Source organism: Pleurodeles waltl, chromosome 9, assembly GCF_031143425.1.
Source record: "Pleurodeles waltl isolate 20211129_DDA chromosome 9, aPleWal1.hap1.20221129, whole genome shotgun sequence".
NCBI lineage: Eukaryota > Metazoa > Chordata > Amphibia > Caudata > Salamandridae > Pleurodeles > Pleurodeles waltl.
Window position 1 is genome coordinate 171,926,418 of NC_090448.1, and position 17,636 is coordinate 171,944,053.

General features: G+C 40.9%; 1 protein-coding gene across 2 annotated transcripts in view; it reads right to left on the reverse strand.

Moving 5' to 3' along the window:
- Positions 1-17,636, reverse strand: part of SYNPR (synaptoporin) — a 926,755-nt gene that overhangs the window by 209,248 nt on the left and 699,871 nt on the right. The gene's annotated exons all lie outside the window — the stretch shown is intronic.

Genomic DNA, 17,636 nt, shown 5'->3' on the forward strand with positions numbered 1-17,636 from the left:
AGAAATAGTATGTAACTTAAAGAAAGAAAAATTCGAAAATGGGGCTTCATGTGGATCTAATTACAAAAAACCCTGTGCTAGGGGAGAATTACTGCGAAGATCGGCAGCTGGCTAGGATGTACATAGTAGATATAAAAGGGTGGTGCAAGACTGCAGGCACCAGGCACGCCTTAATGAGAAAACCAGGACGCGAGGGATCGCGTCCGTCTCCTGTGATTAAAAACGGGACGGACGCGAAGACGCCGCCATCGCGTTTAAATACAAGACCGAAGATGGAAAGAACAGGTGTCCTACCTCGATGATGTTTTTGAGGTAATAAAAGAGAAAAAGGACTAGCTTGGGCTCAGATGGGTGGCGCAATCTTAGCCCCTGGCAAAAAACGCTGCCATCTTGAAATGGAGGATAACAGTATTAAAGAAGGGTAAAAGTGAGAAAGATAAATGACAAAACGATAATGAAAAAAGGACAAACTAGAAATAAGATTCAAATAAAAATAAAAATAAAAATAAGAAGTGAATACAAATAGAGAGTTAATAAAAATAAGAATTAATAAAAATTAAAAGTAGAGAAAAATTAGCGAGAAGTAAAGAATAGGTGATAGGGAGAGATAATATAGTTTTATGGAATAAGGCAAGGTATTTGTGCAGTGTTGGAAAGAAGTGAAGGAAAAGGGGGCTATCCAAAGATGAAAGAGAAAACACTTTTGAAAATACCTTCCTGGTAAGTTTTTATACAATACAATTATGCAAATGACCTGAATGAAGTATTTTACAACACAGCTAGTATATTTCGTAGGAGAAATTACAGTTAAAAAAAAATTCTAAATATAATAGAAATATCAGAAAAATCAGAAAAACTAGTAGCACACTAACAAAGGAAAACTAATAACAAATAATAAATGAAGAAATATTATAAATGCTGTAAAGAAGCCTGTTCTGACCGAAACAAATATGATGAATAAGTGCTATGACAAATACAGTTTACATTTACCAAAAGTGACACTCATGATCTTTGTTGAGTCCATTATTCACTGTGTCATACTTGATAATTAGACGACTTTCTTCCTGATGTAAACGCACAAGTACGTTACCGCCTCTTGGGGATGATGTAATTCGTCGAAGACCACTGAAAGTAAAGGTTCGTTGGTGGGAGTGAAATTCAATAAAATGTTCAACTAGTGGTGCTTTTGTGTCTAACTTCTGTATGTTCCGGTAATGTTCTTGTATCCTGGTTTTTAAAGAACGGGTGGTACTGCCTATATAGGCTTGAGTACAGGAGCACCAGATGGCGTAAACAACATGGGAACTGTCACAATTAATGAAGTCATGGATGTGATGAGTTTGGTTATTAATGGTGACTGATCTGGATTTAGAAAGACCCAGCTTGCAGACAGAACGTTTGCTACAGGTATAAAAACCTTTTGGTTTTGGCGGTAAAAAGGTGGTAACTGACTTCTCTTGGAAGAACGATGAACATAGTTTGTTTCGAAGGTTGGGGGCCCGTCTGAAGCCTATTTGAGGATGATTAGTAATGTGTTGATTGATGGAAGGATTGTTCAATAATAGATACCAATATTTACTCAGTAGTTTCCGAATACGGTGATGGCCATTATGAAACACTGTAATGAACCGGATAACTGGATTCTTGCTGGTCTGTTTGGATTTATTGAGCAACTGATTTCGGTCCATGTCATGAGCTTGCAGCAAAACAATTCGACCATGATCTCTGATCAATTGATAGTTAACCTTTCCGATCATGATCTCTCATTAACTGATCAATCTATCTTGAACCGTGGTCTGTCCATCTGTCCTACAAATTTTTGGTATATCACTCAAACTAAAATTGATTTCTTTAAATGTATACATCACCTTAAACTCAAGTCTTTCTTTTCTTCTATGTCTCCATTTTCTACTCCACCTTCTCCCTCACAGAGTCCGAGTGATATCTCCATTCAGGACCTCACTGACATTTCTCTTCTTTGCAATCTTTTTAATACGGCTGAACCAGACCTTTCACTTTCCTCTATAGCTCATGAACTCGACCTTGAGACTGACAAATATTATCCTTTTGACTTAAGATCTAAATCTATTTTTACTCCCATCCTCCCGGCAGGCAATTCCATAGATCTATTTTCAACAGCAGTGTTGAGAGACCTAGATCGTGAATACAAACGGTACCGTGATCATCGTAAATTCTTACCCTCTAACATTAACAGAGACCAAGCAGCAGCCTTATCACACTTGAGTTCACAAAGTCATATCATCATTAAAGAGGCCGATAAAGGCGGGAATATCGTCATTCTCAACACTCACGATTACCTGAAGGAAGCTTATCGACATCTTCAGGTTAAGAATTATTACAAAAAACCTTTGTATAATCCAACAGCTGAAATACAACAAAGGCTGTCTGATCTTTTGGAGTACTGGAATTCTTGCCACATTCTCTCAAGCCAAGAAAAATCTGCTCTTTTTCTTCAATTTCCAGCTATTCCTATACTATGGCCCTCATTATGAGCCTGGCGGTCTGTGACCGCCAGGCTCGCGGTTGGCGGGAGCACCGCCGACAGCCTGGCGGTGCCCCTTAGGGCATTCTGACCGCAGCGCTTTGGCCGCGGTCAGTGCAGGAAAACCGGCGGTCTCCCGCCGGTTTTCCGCTGCCCGTCAGAATCCTCCAAGGCGGCGCAGCATGCTGCGTCGCCTTGGGGATTCTGACACCCCCTACCGCCATCCTGTTCCTGGCGGTTCGCCCGCCAGGAACAGGATGGCGGTAGGGGGTGTCGCGGGGCCCCTGGGGGCCCCTGCAGTGCCCATGCCAATGGCATGGGCACTGCAGGGGCCCCCGTAAGAGGGCCCCGCTTGTATTTCACTGTCTGCATAGCAGACAGTGAAATACGCGACGGGTGCAGTAGCACCCGTCGCACCTTCCCACTCCGCCGGCTCGATTACGAGCCGGCTTCATGGTGGGAAGGTCGTTTTCCCCTGGGCTGGCGGGCGGCCTTTTGAAGGCCGCCCGCCAGCCCAGGGGAAAACTCAAAATACCCGCCGCGGTCTTGCGACCGCGGTACGGTATTTTGGCGGCTCCCGCCAGGCGCGCGGTCACCGCGTCCGGCGGGAGTCGTAATGACCCCCTATATCTCTTACCCAAATTCCACAAAAAAGACCATCCACCGAAGGGCAGACCTATAATTTCAGGTGTGAATTCTGTATGTTCCAAGTTGGGATCTTTAATTGATAAGGAGCTTCAGCCATTTATGATTAACCTACCTTCCTATGTCAGAGATACCAAAGACATTCTACAAAAGTTACAGAATATTGATTGGCAACCTGATTATTTCCTTGTTACCATCGATGTTGTTAGCCTCTAAACCTCTATTAAACATAGTGATGGCTTAGCAGCAGTGAGTAAATGTCTTTCCACGAAATCGGTGACACATGTGGCACGAAATACCATGATACTGGAAATGCAAAAATTTAGTCTAGAAAATAACTATTTCCTCTTCGACTGTCACTTTTATTTACAACTCCAAGGGACAGCGATGGGGGCTAAATTTGCTCTGCCATACGCCTGTATCCTAATGGGAGCAGTGGAAAATTCCTGGCTTTGGAGTGACCGATCGGAGCACTTTACCCAACATATAATTTTCTGGGGGCGTTAGATCGACGACATCTTGCTAATTTGGCAAGGTCAGAAGGCTCTTCTTCAACAATTTATTCAGACATTAACACCCAATAATTGGGATATTGAGATCACCTATCAAATTTCCAATTCCTCAATAGAGTACCTTGACCTTTTGATATTTATAGAGAGACAATAAACTTCAGAGCAAGTTCTTCTGGAAAATAACAGCAGCCAACTCAATCCTTCATGCCTCCAGCTGTCATCCTTCCAGCACTATTCGTAATATCCCTAAAGGTGAATTCAGGAGAGCAAGACTCAATTGTACTAACATTTCTGAATACGACACTATTTCTACTCAAATGACTAAGAGACTTACAACTAGGGGCTACAACCGTAACTCACTTCATAACACAAAGGAAAAAATGAGAGACATGGACCGAAATCAGTTGCTCAATAAATCCAAACAGACCAGCAAGAATCCAGTTATACGGTTCATTACAGTGTTATATAATGACCATCACAGTATTCGGAAACTACTGAGTAAATATTGGTATCTATTATTGAACAATCCTTCCATTAATCAACACATTACTAATCATCCTCAGATAGGCTTCAGACAGGCCCTGACCTTCGAAACAAACTATGTTCATCGTGCTTCCAAGAGAAGCCATTTACCACCTTTTTACCGGCAAAACCAAAAGGTTTTTATACCTGTAGCAAATGTTCTGTCTGCAAGCTGGGTCTTTCTAAATCCAGATCAGTCACCATTATTAACCAAACTCATCACATCCATGACTTCATTAATTGTGACAGTTCCCATGTTGTTTACGCCATCTGGTGCTCCTGTAATCAAGCCTATATAGGCAGTACCACCCGTTCTTTAAAAACCAGGATACAAGAACATTACCGGAACATACAGAAGTTAGACACACACAGCACCACTAGTTGAACATTTTATTGAATTTCACTCCCACCAACGAACCTTTACTTTCAGTGTTCTTCGATGAATTACATCATCCCCAAGAGGCGGTAACGTACTTGTGCGTTTACGTCAGGAAGAAAGTCATCTAATTATCAAGTATGACACAGTGAATAATGGACTCAACAAAGATCATGAGTGGCACTTTTGGTTAATGTAAACTGTATTTGTCATAGCACTTATTCATCATATTTGTTTCGGTCAGAACAGGCTTCTTTACAGCATTATATTTCATTTATTATTTGTTATTAGTTTTCCTTTGTTAGTGTGCTCCTAGTTTTTCTGATTTTTCTAATATTTCTATTATATATATATATATTTTTTAACTGTAATTTCTCCTAAGAAATATACTAGCTGTGTTGTATAATACTTCATTCAGGTCATTTGCAAAATTGTATTGGAAAAAAACTTACCAGGAAGGTATTTTCAAAAGTGTTTTCTCTTTCATCTTTGGATAGCCCCCTTGTCCTTCACTTCTTTCCAACACTGCACAAATACCTTGCCTTATTCCATAAAACGATATTATCTCTCCCTATCACCTATTCTTTACTTCTCGCCAATTTTTCTCTACTTTTAATTTCTATTAATTCTTATTTTTATTAACTCTCTATTTTTATTCACTTCTTATTTGTATTTTTATTTGAATCTTATTTCTATTTTGTCCTTTTTTCATTATCGTTTTTTCATTTATCTTTCTCACTTTTACCCTTCTTTAATACTGTTATCCTCCATTTCAAGATGGCAGCGTCTTTTGCCGGGGGCTAAGATGGCACCACTCATCTGAGCCCAAGGTAGTCCTTTTTCTCTTTTCTTACCTCAAAAACATCATCGAGGTAGGACACCTGTTCTTTCCATCTTCGGTCTTGTATTTAAGCGCGATGGCGGCGTCTTCGCGTCCGTCCCGTTTTTAATCACAGGAGACGGACGCGATCCCTCACGTCCTGGTGTTCTCATTAAGGCAAGCCTGGTGCCTGCAATCTTGCACCACCCTTTTATATTTACTATGTACATCCTAGCCAGCTGCCGATCTTCGCAGTAATTCTCCCCTAGCATGGGATTTTTTGTAATTAGATCAACATGACGCCCCATTTTCGAATTTTTCTTTCTTTAAGTTACATACTATTTCTCTAAGTCACATACTGTCTCCTTCTATTGTTAGCACATATCGCTTTCACTTATTCTTATCATTAACCCATTAAGGGTGACTGCTAGTTAACAATCAAATTGTGGAATATAATACTCATGTTTACCATTGCTTTTTTCTGTATTTATACTTACGGCAATATTATTACAAAGTTGGTCGTATGTATTGCTTTCAGATTATGAATTTACTTTATCATGTACACAACAACTGTCTTATATTGCTGAACTCTGTCTAAAGGGTATGTCAGATTTTAGTTACACTCTCCTGTCTGATAATACTAGTTTAATTACTATTTTTACTTTTATCTTTATCTCGCACATTCTTTTTCACTTTCCCGTCTTTACTTTAAATCACAGGCACTATTAATCGAGTTCACTGTCTGACTATTCACCCTCCATAAACTTTATTGTTCCTAACTTTAAGGTAACGCTTACCACGTCATACTCAGAATTCACTTCTCCTACTTACTTACTCACATATTTACTCTAATTATTTCCATTATGGTTCTAATAGTTAAAAAGTAACGTATGCCTTGGAACGATCTCTATTCTTTACCATCTTTCACCTTGCTTCAGAATTTGTTCCTATGTACCATCATTTCTTGGGACCAATAGAACCTGGAAAACTAATCCTTTGCACAAATTCCGGATTTTTCGCCTCTCAGTGTTGCTCTATTCTAATAATTCTTCCCTGCAATACTGAATTACCTTCAGTTGGATTTTGTTTCCCTTTTTTTCAGCTTGAGAAAGCCCCGGCTTACGCGCCTGGTGGGGCGAAACACGTGTTGGCTGACTCTCATGGTTTCTCTCTGGATTCATTTCTGATGTATCTTGTTTTGGAAATTATTCATTTTCTCTACACAGATTAAACAAATTAAATTCGATCAACAACAACACTTTTTGTAATCTTGTCCACCTGAACTTACTGAATTTATGGTATTTGGACTTTAAATAAAGACTTTATTCTGTGGGACTTTACCACTTTTCTTTATTAGAGGTATGTAGAATGGAAGGTTTTTTTAAACTGCAGATCTCTGACGATCATCCTCTGGAAAATTCCAAACATTTCAGCTCTATTTTATGTACATCCACAGCAACAGTGCAGTTCAGTTTCAAAAGTCATTAATCTGTTTTATTAAAAAACCATAAAAGAACACATCAGAGTACAATCCACCAATACATAGACATTCACAAAAATTTAATATTCAGTCAACATTCCCAGTTTAACAGCTCCAGTTAAAAAGCATGCAGTGGATTCTAATTGGTTGATCTAGCAGGAACAGTAAGTACAATCCGGCAAGCCCATGTTGGGTAAAATTCTTCTCTTTCAATAAAGGGACTAAAAAGTAAATAGCAATTGCTTATAAAATCCACAAAATAGAATAAAATACATAGTATCATATGAAAGGCTGGGGTCACATCTACAGCCAGCTAGCGAACAAGCTTGAGACCAGTCATTGGGAAATTGAACTAGGCAATTAATTAGGATTACCTTAAATCGAGTTAACAAGAAACAACGCATATTTCTCTTAACAAACAATAAATAAGGTTCAACAAGAGGTAGTGTTCAACAATATATCAGGTCAAACAATAGGTTTTCATAATTCTTCTCTTAATTGAATTGTGCCATCAACAGAAAAAGGAATGTTTCTTCCAGGCCAAATTGGCCTTAACAATAACTGCAGGTTCAGCAAGTAACTCATGATGGCCCACTTGTAAAAAATAGACTCCATGATTATGGATTGATTTATATTAGTCTCTAGTTTTATCCACACTGATAGCCAGAGCAAAAGAAGGAGCTGATATGTAACCTTGGCCCAATTATTTGTAGACAATAAATGAGGCATCGTTTTGTGAGAAGGATATCAGACATTTGAAAAAAACAGTTTTCCATCATTTGCAAAACAGGATTACTTACGTATCCCCAAATATCACATCCATAAAGGCAATAGCAGCACACTTGGCCTAACTGAATTTGAAGCATTGCACCAATGGCTTTACTACCCAGCCTGGTATTGAAATCACAAACCAAAGAAATTGATCTTGGGAATAGATATTTCTTTGTAGAGACAAGAGTGGACCAATTATCACATATGGCACCAAGGTAGCTGTTAGAATTGGCATCCTTGGTGTCATCTCCTCTAACTGTTTGCCTCTGTTTCCCAGATTGTTGATGTGTGCTGGACTCTGATACTCTGGGAACTTTACCATGGCTATCCAGTGCTAAAGTGTAAGTGCTCCTATATAAAATGCATGTGTAATTGGATTTCCATGATTGGCATATCCCTAGTCTCTAATCCCTAGTGCAGTGCACTAGAGGTGCACAGGGCCCGTAAATCAAATGCTACTAGTGGGCCTGTAGCACTGATTGTGCCACCCACATGAGTAGCCCTGTAAACATGTTTCAGACCTGCCACTGGAGTGTCTGTGTGTGCAGTCTTGCACTGTCAATTCAACTTGACAAGTGTACCCACCTGCCAGGCCTAAACCTTCCCATTTAATACATGTAAGGCACCCCTAAGGTAGGCTCTAGGTAGCCCCGTGGGCAGGGTGCAGTGTACGTTAAAGGTGGGACATGTACTTATGTGTTTTACATGTCCTGACAGTGAAATGCAGACACATTTGGTGTTCACTGTTGCAAGGCCTATTTATCTCATAGATTAATATGGAGGCTGCCTTTAAATGCCATTCAAGCGCAGATTTCCTTTCGGAGCAGATAGACATGTGGAGTTTAGGGTCTCTGAGCTAAGATTTTAAAAATACATCTTTTAGTGAAGTTGGTTTTTAGATTGTATGCTTGAAAATGCAATTTTTAGAAAGTAGGCATTTTCTTGCTTAAACCATTCTGTGACTCTGCCTGTTTGTGGATTCCCTGTTTGGGTCAGTTTGACAGTTGGGCTGTTTGCACCTCTCTCCAGACAGTGACACAAAGGGAGCTGGGGTGTAGCGTGCATATTCTGATGAGCCATCCATGCTTGAAGGGAGGGGAGGAGTGGTCCCTCACACGTGAACAGGCTGTGCCTGCCCTCACACAATGCAGTCTCCAACCTCCTGGTGTGTGGCTGGGGCCTGGCCTGGACAAAAAAGGATCTTAGAGACACTCAAGACTTTACTTTGAAGTTTGCCAACTTTGGAGGCAGAAAGGGGTATAAGTATTGAACCCAAAACCCCTGACTTTAGATTACTTCAACTATTCAAGAGGAACCGCTGCCTGGTGAAGAGCTGAAGAGCTGATGAGAAGTGCTGCCCTGGCCTGTGACTGTGCTGTGTTGGGCTATCCTGTAGTTGCTGCTTCTGCTAGTGCAAGGGGACAGAGACTGGACTTTGTTGCATTCCTACTTGAGAAGTGACTCCAAGGGCTTGGAGTAGAGCTTGCTTCCTGTTTTAAAGCCTCAGGGACAGCAAAGGCTTTACTAACCAGACCCAAGTCTACTTGCTGTGTACTCTAGCTTGCCAGAGGGTGCCATTCCAGTTCCTGGACCCCAGGAAGTGAATTGCTGGAGAATAACCAGTCGAACGATGACTGTCCTTCTGTCCTGTGGCACAGGAACTGACGCCATATTGGACCCATCGAAGCCGCTCTCCCAACTACATGCACCGAATTCTTTTCTACTTGTTTCTTAAGGTACTGTACCTGGGGGTCGAACGACTCCGGAAAAGGCACCATTGGAGTCGCACTGTAGGAAATGACTACATCACAACACCGCATAATACCAACTTGCAGTATTTGTGCCTCAAGGCACTGTTTTCTTGCTTTTAAGTGCTAAACTAGTATTTTTAACTGTACTGTATATTGTGGATTTTTATCGTATTTGGTTTTGTTTATTTAGGTAAAATATTTACTATTTTTCTAAACCTGTGTTGTGTCATTTTGTAGTGGTTCACTGTATTACTGTATGTGTTTGTACAAATACTTAACACATTGTCTCTGAGTTAAGCCTGCCTGCTCGTGCCAAGCTACCAAGGGGGTGAGCGGGGGTTAACTCAGTGTGATTCTACTTTACCCTGACTAGAGTGCGTGTCCCTGCTTGGACAGGTGGTAACCTGACTGCCAACCAGAGACCCCATTTCTTACAGTAACAAAAACAACTGGCCTTGCTAATAACAAAAACATTAACAGTGCAAACTTATTTTTTGTCAATCTAGATCCCGCACTCATTACATGAGACTTAGTGAAGATGGTTGTAAGTTCCAAAGAGTCCATAAAGGATGCAAAAGAGTGTAATAAACTATGCAGAACATTTGACGTTTTGGTGAGTAACACGTTTTCATTGGCATTAGGTAAAGCTGGGATTGCTCCTCTCCCAACTAGAGGCACATCTTGACATTCCCTGGGAATAGTTTTTTATAAAGAGCATAAAAAAAAGGCAAATTGCACCCTCATCTAAACTCACACTTAAAATCAATTAAAAAAATGAGTGCTTTCACCCCATGCTCTATAATTCATGGTAGAAAGATCATGAAGAAAACAAATCAAATTACAATTTAAACTCAGATCAGACATAGTAGATTAAAGTTTACCTCTACTGGACCTGTCAAGGGCCGAGCTGAGTTCCATAGAGGTCGTATTTAATGGGCTTCATTGGCCATTGTATATTAATGATTAAAATTGAGGTTCAAACATTGATTGAGGGTGCACAACCTAGGCCTAAAGCCATACTGCAAACTTGTAAGAATGTGTTTAGCCTTGTCCAATGTAGACAACTGATTCACTACGCATGTCCAATCAACTTAACTACTGAGTCAATTAACGAAACGGGATTGCAACACAATGAGAAATTTTTATTTCCCTTTCTTAATAACAAGCACTATTGCTGACTCTTTCCATAATTGTGGAATTCAGTGGCTGCACCTGCATTGATAGTCACAGTAAGATGTGGGGCCCAGAGGCAAACATCAAAGCTATATAAATTGAGAGGAGCCGCATCAGGACCAAGGGCCAGATGTAGCAAAGCTTTAGCGACTCGCAAACGGCGAAAATCGCCGTTTGCGAGTCGCTAAAGAAACTTTGCTATGTGAAATGCATTTTGCGAGTCGGAACCGACTCGCAAAATGCATTTCCGAGTCGCAAATAGGAAGGGGTGTTCCCTTCCTATTAGCGAGTTGCACTGGTATGCAATTTCATTTGCGACCGCGATTGAAGTGGATGGTAACCCAGTCGCAAACGGGAAGGGGTCCCCATGGGACCTTTTGCCCTTTGTGACTGGACCAAAAAATAATTTTTCAGAGCAGGCAGTGGACCACTACCTGCCCTGAAAAATACCGAAACAAAAGGTTTCGGTTTATTTTTCAAAGTGCAGCTCGTTTTCCTTTAAGGAAAACGGGTTGCACTTTGAAAAAAAAAAAATGCTTTATTTAAAAGCAGTCACGGACATGGAGGTCTGCTGACTACAGCAGGCCTCCATCCCCGTGAGTGCCCTGACTCGCTATGGGGTCGCAAATTGCGACCCCATAGCGACTCGCAGAAGGTGTCTGAGACACCTTTCTGCATCCCAAATTGCGACTTGCAATTTGGGAATTTGCTACAGATGCCTTATTCTTGATGACAAGGTAATACCATCAGTAACCTCCTGGATTGAAATGGAAAATCTCTGACTTTGAGGGCCATAGATACACCTGATAAAATCTTGTATCCAAATGCCTTGTAACTTATGGAAACATCTGAGAGTATTCTCTTGTTGGGAGAGAAAGGAACAATTAACAATATCCAAAACAAATGGCACTATCTCCAAGGGCACTTGCTTCAGCTAATTGCTTCCAGGTTCCTCCCTTAGGGTTGTTTATCTTTATTTGACCACTTTGTTATATCTAGCTGCAAGCTACTTTCCTCAACCTGCTGTGGGTGGCCTATTAAAGCAGATATTAAATCATGCCGAGCAAGAGTGTATGCAAGCTCAAACAACCCTACATTCATTTGTAAATTTAGGATTTTTGTCATTTATCAGAATTTTTTTGACATTGGTACAAATGCACTACAAAAAAAACAAGAATATCATCCTGTGTGGAAGAATTATTCAAACATAAACTAGAAAATCTGAAACACACCCCGTAGGCAATTTATTTGTGGAAGGCATCTAGTATAACATCTTAGTCTACAGCTCTGATCACAAGTCGTCCCTACTCTCTTATGAGCAATGGCAAATTAGATATTAATGTTCTCCCATGTCAGTGGGATGGAAACAGAGTTGTGGTCACTGAAAATACCCCAGGAATCTTTGAATTTACTGAGCATTTCACAAAGCAGAGTTGAAAAAAAAATATAATCAATAATAGATGCTAATCCCCTCCCTGATAAAAGTTGGTGGTACTGGCTTGGAATCATAATTGTCTCCCAAAATCAATGTAAACAAAAGTTAAAAATTGTGTATTAGAGTGTTCATTAACCCCCAGGGTGACAGGGGTGAGCTGGTCTCGTCTCTGGCACACGGTTCCCGTGTGCCAGAGACAAGACCAGCACGCCCTGCACCCGGCCCATGAGGGGAGCGCTAGCGCTCCCCCCCTTGGGCCTCCCTTCCACACTCCCCCAGTCGGGGATGGAAGGAGAATTGCTTCCCCTTCCACCCCAGCCCCCCTCGGCAAACTGATGACGTCAGCACGCTCACAGCTCGCCTACGTCATCAAATGTTGCCGAGGACGCGTTGGAAGCCATTTGCTTCAAGCGCATGGAGAGAGAGGACACAAAAAAGGTGAGTCCTTCTCTTTGGTTTTTTTTTTTGGGGGGGGGGAAACAGACACAGGGGAAAGGAAAGAATCTTTCTTTTCCCCCTGTGTCTGTTTTCAATGGATTCCTGCTCCACGATCGGGGGCGAGGCCCGCTATCTTGGAGCAGGAATCCACCACTAGGCACCAGGGGTCTTCTCTTTGTTTATCTTGTGGAGTGACCCCTTGTGCAAGGGTCGCTCCCCTGGGGGCAATATTTTGTTATATGTTTCAGCTCCCCCTGGGGCTAAATCAGCCATGTTTTCGGCCGATCTTGCCCCTGGGGGGTGCAACCCTCTAGGCCCCAGGGATTGTGTGTTGTGTGTGTGTGTTTTGTGTCTTGGGGGCACCCCTTGGGCAAGGGTCGACCCCCCCAAGGGGGGGAAATTAGTGTTGGCCATTTCTGCCCCCCTTGGGGGCAGATGGGCCTATTTTGTTTTTTAGGCCCATCTGCCCCCAAGGGGGGTAGAAGCCACTTAGGTACCAGGGAAAATTTGTACATTCTTGGTGACTGGGGGTTGGTCAACTGGCGAAGTATTTGTGATTATAACAGTTTATTTCTTTTTTTTGTTCTAGTTCAAAGCTTTTTCTTCCTTTGCTGTGGATCCTTCCGGTTTTGGCAGTAATTGACCTGCAGTTTGCATAGGTGCATGTTTTAGGTAAGTAAAAGCAATTTACTCCAAAGGAATATTGTTGACATGCATGAATGACATGTTTGTAGGCTGGCTGTGTACTAAATGCAGGATTGTGTGTGAAATTGTCCTTAGATTTGTGCCCAATGATATTTGTGTTGTCTTATGTCTAATTTGCTTTTCTTTTTTTCTTTTTAGTGGGATATCATTGGTGACTGCTGTGTCTGTGCAGAGTAGTTGCTGGTGAGTCAGGCTTTTTCAGGCAAGTGAGTGGTATAGTTAAGTAGTACATAACTCTTTGTGATAAAGCTATACTTTGTTTATTACTTATTTAGACAGTGCTGGTTGTTGTTGCCAATCCATTTGTTGTTAGAAAGGATCATGGCTAGCCGGAGAATGACCGCTCAGCTGGTTGTTGGCATGCTTTTTGAGTTGTCTTCTGACCATGATTATGAGACTGACTCTGAGATGTGTAAAAAAGATGTCTATATGAGGAATGCCCTGTAATTCACATGCTAGTATGAGCATCCCGGAATTCAGAGATGTGCAAATAACCACTGCTTCTCAACACCTTATCTTGTGCCCATTTTGGAAATACAAAGGTTCTCTTGATACCTATTTTTCAGTCTTTATATTTCACCAGATGAATTGCTGTATACCCGGTATAGAATGAAAACGCATTGCAAGGTGCAGCTCATTTATTGGCTCTGGGTACTTAGGGTTCTTGATGAACATACAATCCCTATCTATCCCCACAATCAGAAGAGTCCAGCAGACGTAATGGTATATTGTTTTCAAAAATCTGACATCGCAGGAAAAAGTTACAGAGTAGAACATTGAGAAAAATGGCTGTTTGGGTTTTTTCACCTCAATTTCAATATTGTTTTTATTTCAGTTGTTATTTTCTGTAAGAAAGTCTTGGAGGATCTACACAAATTGCCCTTTGCTGAATTCAGAATTCTATCTACTTTTCAGAAATGGTTAGCTTTCTGGGATCCAGCATTGGTTTCACACCCATTTCTGTCACTAAGTGGAAGGAGGCTGAAAGCACAAACAATAGTAAACATGGAGTATGTCCCTGTAAAATGCCAAAATTGTGTTGAAAAATTGAATTTTCTGATTCAAGTCTACCTGTTCCTGAAAGCTGGGGAGCTGGTAATTTCAGCACCACAAACCCTTTGTTGATGACATTTTCAGGGAATAAAACATCAGCCTTATTCCACAGCCCTTTCCCCCATTTAAAAAATAAATAAAATTCTGCTGTATTTTGGCTAATTTCTAGGTCTCCTTCAGGGGAAGCCTACAAAGTCTGGGTACCTCCAGAATCCCTAGTATGTTGGAAAAAAAGGACACAAATTTGGCTTGGGTAGCTCATGTGGACAAAATGTTATGAGGGCCTAAGCGCGAACTACCCCAAATAGACAAAAAAAGGCCTGCCACCTGAGGGGGAAAAGGCCTGGCAGCGAAGGGGTTAACTTGCCTTAAATGGAGTGCTCAAAAAGTAAAGTACTATTTGAGGCACCAGCTATGAGACTATCAAACTGAAACAATTACCTTCACATAAGTGAAGGTTAAAATCTCCCAGCACTGCCAAAAAAAGTATTCTTAGGAAACTAAACCATATCCAGGTCCAGGAAAGATCTTAGCAATCTCAGATGCCTTAAGATACTATTAACAAATTTGTGTTTGAGTTATAGAAATTGATTAACAACAAGCTATACAGAGACGTCAATGCTATCAAAGTAGCTGAGACTTTACAATTTAAGGTTCAAGCTACTATAGTAAGTAAACCACCCCTCACTTGCCTAGAAGCTGTAGAAACAGCGGGGGTAAATGTAAATGTTAACCCATCCAAAAAGAAACTAGATTGTGTCCAAAACTTCCCAAAGCAAATTATACTAAAACCCTTGATAAAATCAAGTCATTCAATAAAATGTTTTTTTTATTTGCTAGGACAGCTTTATTCCAATTCTTGATATACAAAGCAGTAAAATATGTCAAAATTATCACAATTCATGTGCAAAAATTGATGTACATGAAATATTTGTACATTTTCCACCAACAAAACAAATTAAACTTCATAATAACCCAAATAAATGGTGCATCTGATCTCACTTCCAAACAGTAACGAGGGCATGGGGAAAGGCGTGACTGGAAGAATAAAGGAGGTTTTGGAACGGTGAAGATCATTTGAGGCATATCCATCATAGTTGGTGCTTTATATCAGTGGTCTCAAGAAAAAAATGTTGTACCTATAGGCTACGAAGGTGAATATAAAAAGAGGGTCTTTAGAATTGCTGAATTCTTTTCCACATGGAGAGAGCATATCGATCACAGTTAATGTTCCATATCATTGGTTTCAATACAAATAGGATATATTTACAAGCTAAAAGGTAAATGGAAAAGGTGGGTTATTAGCCCTTGAGGGAGCCTTTTCCTAATGGAGATTAGTATAACTGTAGATACAGTGAAAGGACGTTTTCTAGGGTGGAGCCTTGTGTTTACAGACTGCAACATTCAAGTTATTTGTGCCTGCCAAGGTGACAGTTCAGTTCGCTTCAGGAGATTGACGTCAAGCATTTGTGTGGTGTGGCCGGTGATACAGCAGGAGCAAAAAGACTGAAGTCGTTGGTCCACCCTAGACAGGACTTTAAAGTTTCATTTTATCAGGAGTCATTGCAGTGTTACAATGGCACATGTAATTTGATGTATTCGGGGATTGTGATTGGATGTAAAATCAGTCAACATCTTTGAACAGTAGGATGCCAGTTCAGTAACAATAATTATGGAAACACGCATGTCATTCTCCCCACTGTCCCCTCAAACAAACACATTACAAAACACTGTAGACAGCACTTTTCCCTCTAGGAGATGCTTTCTAGACCACCTCAGTAATGGCATAGGAAGTGTGGTACCTGACAAAGGACTTTCAGCATCATGCCAAAGGGTTCCATTTACCCTTAATTTGCTCACCAGGGACACCTCCTTGGATGCAGCCCCCATCAATGGCAGGCTGACCATACCCTGTCATGTACTGAGGGTTCAATTCATAATGTTTTTTCTACAAGCATTTGTATCTTTCTTCTGTCCTAAAAGTGAGTACACATGAGTTTCCAGGCTTGGTTTTTAACGCATTACCTGTAAGTAATTGTAATTTACCCCAGGTGTAAGTGTCACTTTTCAGATATCAGACATGTTTATTCATGGTTAATGTTTGTAAGTCAGAATGTTGATTAAGCACAGGGTGGCAAGATCTGAATGACTCTAGGCAGCTTCACTGCACATCCTCAAGAGGTGCTTTCAGAGACTGAATCCCCAGAACAACTGCCCTTTACCTTTATGTGGGAACAAGGTTCCCTGTGAGGGAAAGTGTTGTCCACAAGTGCACATAACTGAATTGTTCCTCTCCCTCAACGCAGAAATCTCGATGTGGCATTAGTGACACAATAACACAGATAATACTGAGTATCCAGCACCCATCAGGTGCTGAAGAACTCTGGTGCATAATAGTGGACATGCTTTGGTCTTCTTTCATCAGATGTACATAAGAAAACGAGATGCAAAGCCCTTGGCTTCGCTATCCCTCAGATCTTTAATGTGCTTACTTTATGCCATGCGATTCAGATGGTGAAGCCTCTGCGTTGAAATTAGACATTTCATGTTGCTGTAATTGGAGGTGATTGAATGTGTTGTATTATTTTGAAGGAATGTATGTAGGCCCCACATATTATTCTTAACATAGGATCACTTCTAGGACAGTATTCAAGTGTTCTTATCAAAAGCTAAGTCCTGGAGAAGCGGTGCTTCTGGACATTGTAACCCCTTGATACCAAAGTCAGCAATCCACACACAGACCTACCTCACGATAAAAACTAGAGTAGAGTAAACTTACAATAGATTTATAAAGGTTTTTGATGAAATCAGTAGAGTTAGGAGCCAAAATAGCTGTTTATAACTGTCTAATTATATTTCATTATTGGACCTGGAATCCTTGGTGTGGTTTCCCCTAACGTTTTACCCCTTCAGACCTCCTGTTTTTGCAGATTTCGTTTTTGCTGGCCTTAGAATTCTGTGCACTTTACCACTTCTGACAATACTAAATGTTTGTGCTCTTTCTCTCAAATATGGTAATTGGCATATTTAATTTACATATGAGTCCCTAGTAAAGAGCACTTCCTCTGCCCAGGGCCTGTAAATTACATGTTACTAGTGGGCATGCAGCACTGATTTTGCCACCCACTTAGGTAGCCCTTTGAACATGCCTCTAGCCTGCCTGCAGAGCCTGTGTGTGCAGTTTTGAACTGCCATTTTCGCCTAGCAAAATAAACCTTTTGCCAGGCCCAAACTTTCTTTCTTAATAGAATTGTCACCCCAAGTGTAGGCCCTGGACAGCCGAGAGGGCCGGGTGCAATGTATTTGAAAGGTACAGCATGTATTTTTTAGGTTTACATGTCCTGGTGGTGAAAAATTCATACATTTGTTTTTCACCACTGCAAGGCATATCTCTCCAAAGGTTAACATTAGAATTGCCTTATTACACTTTGTAAGCATAACTTCCAAATGGG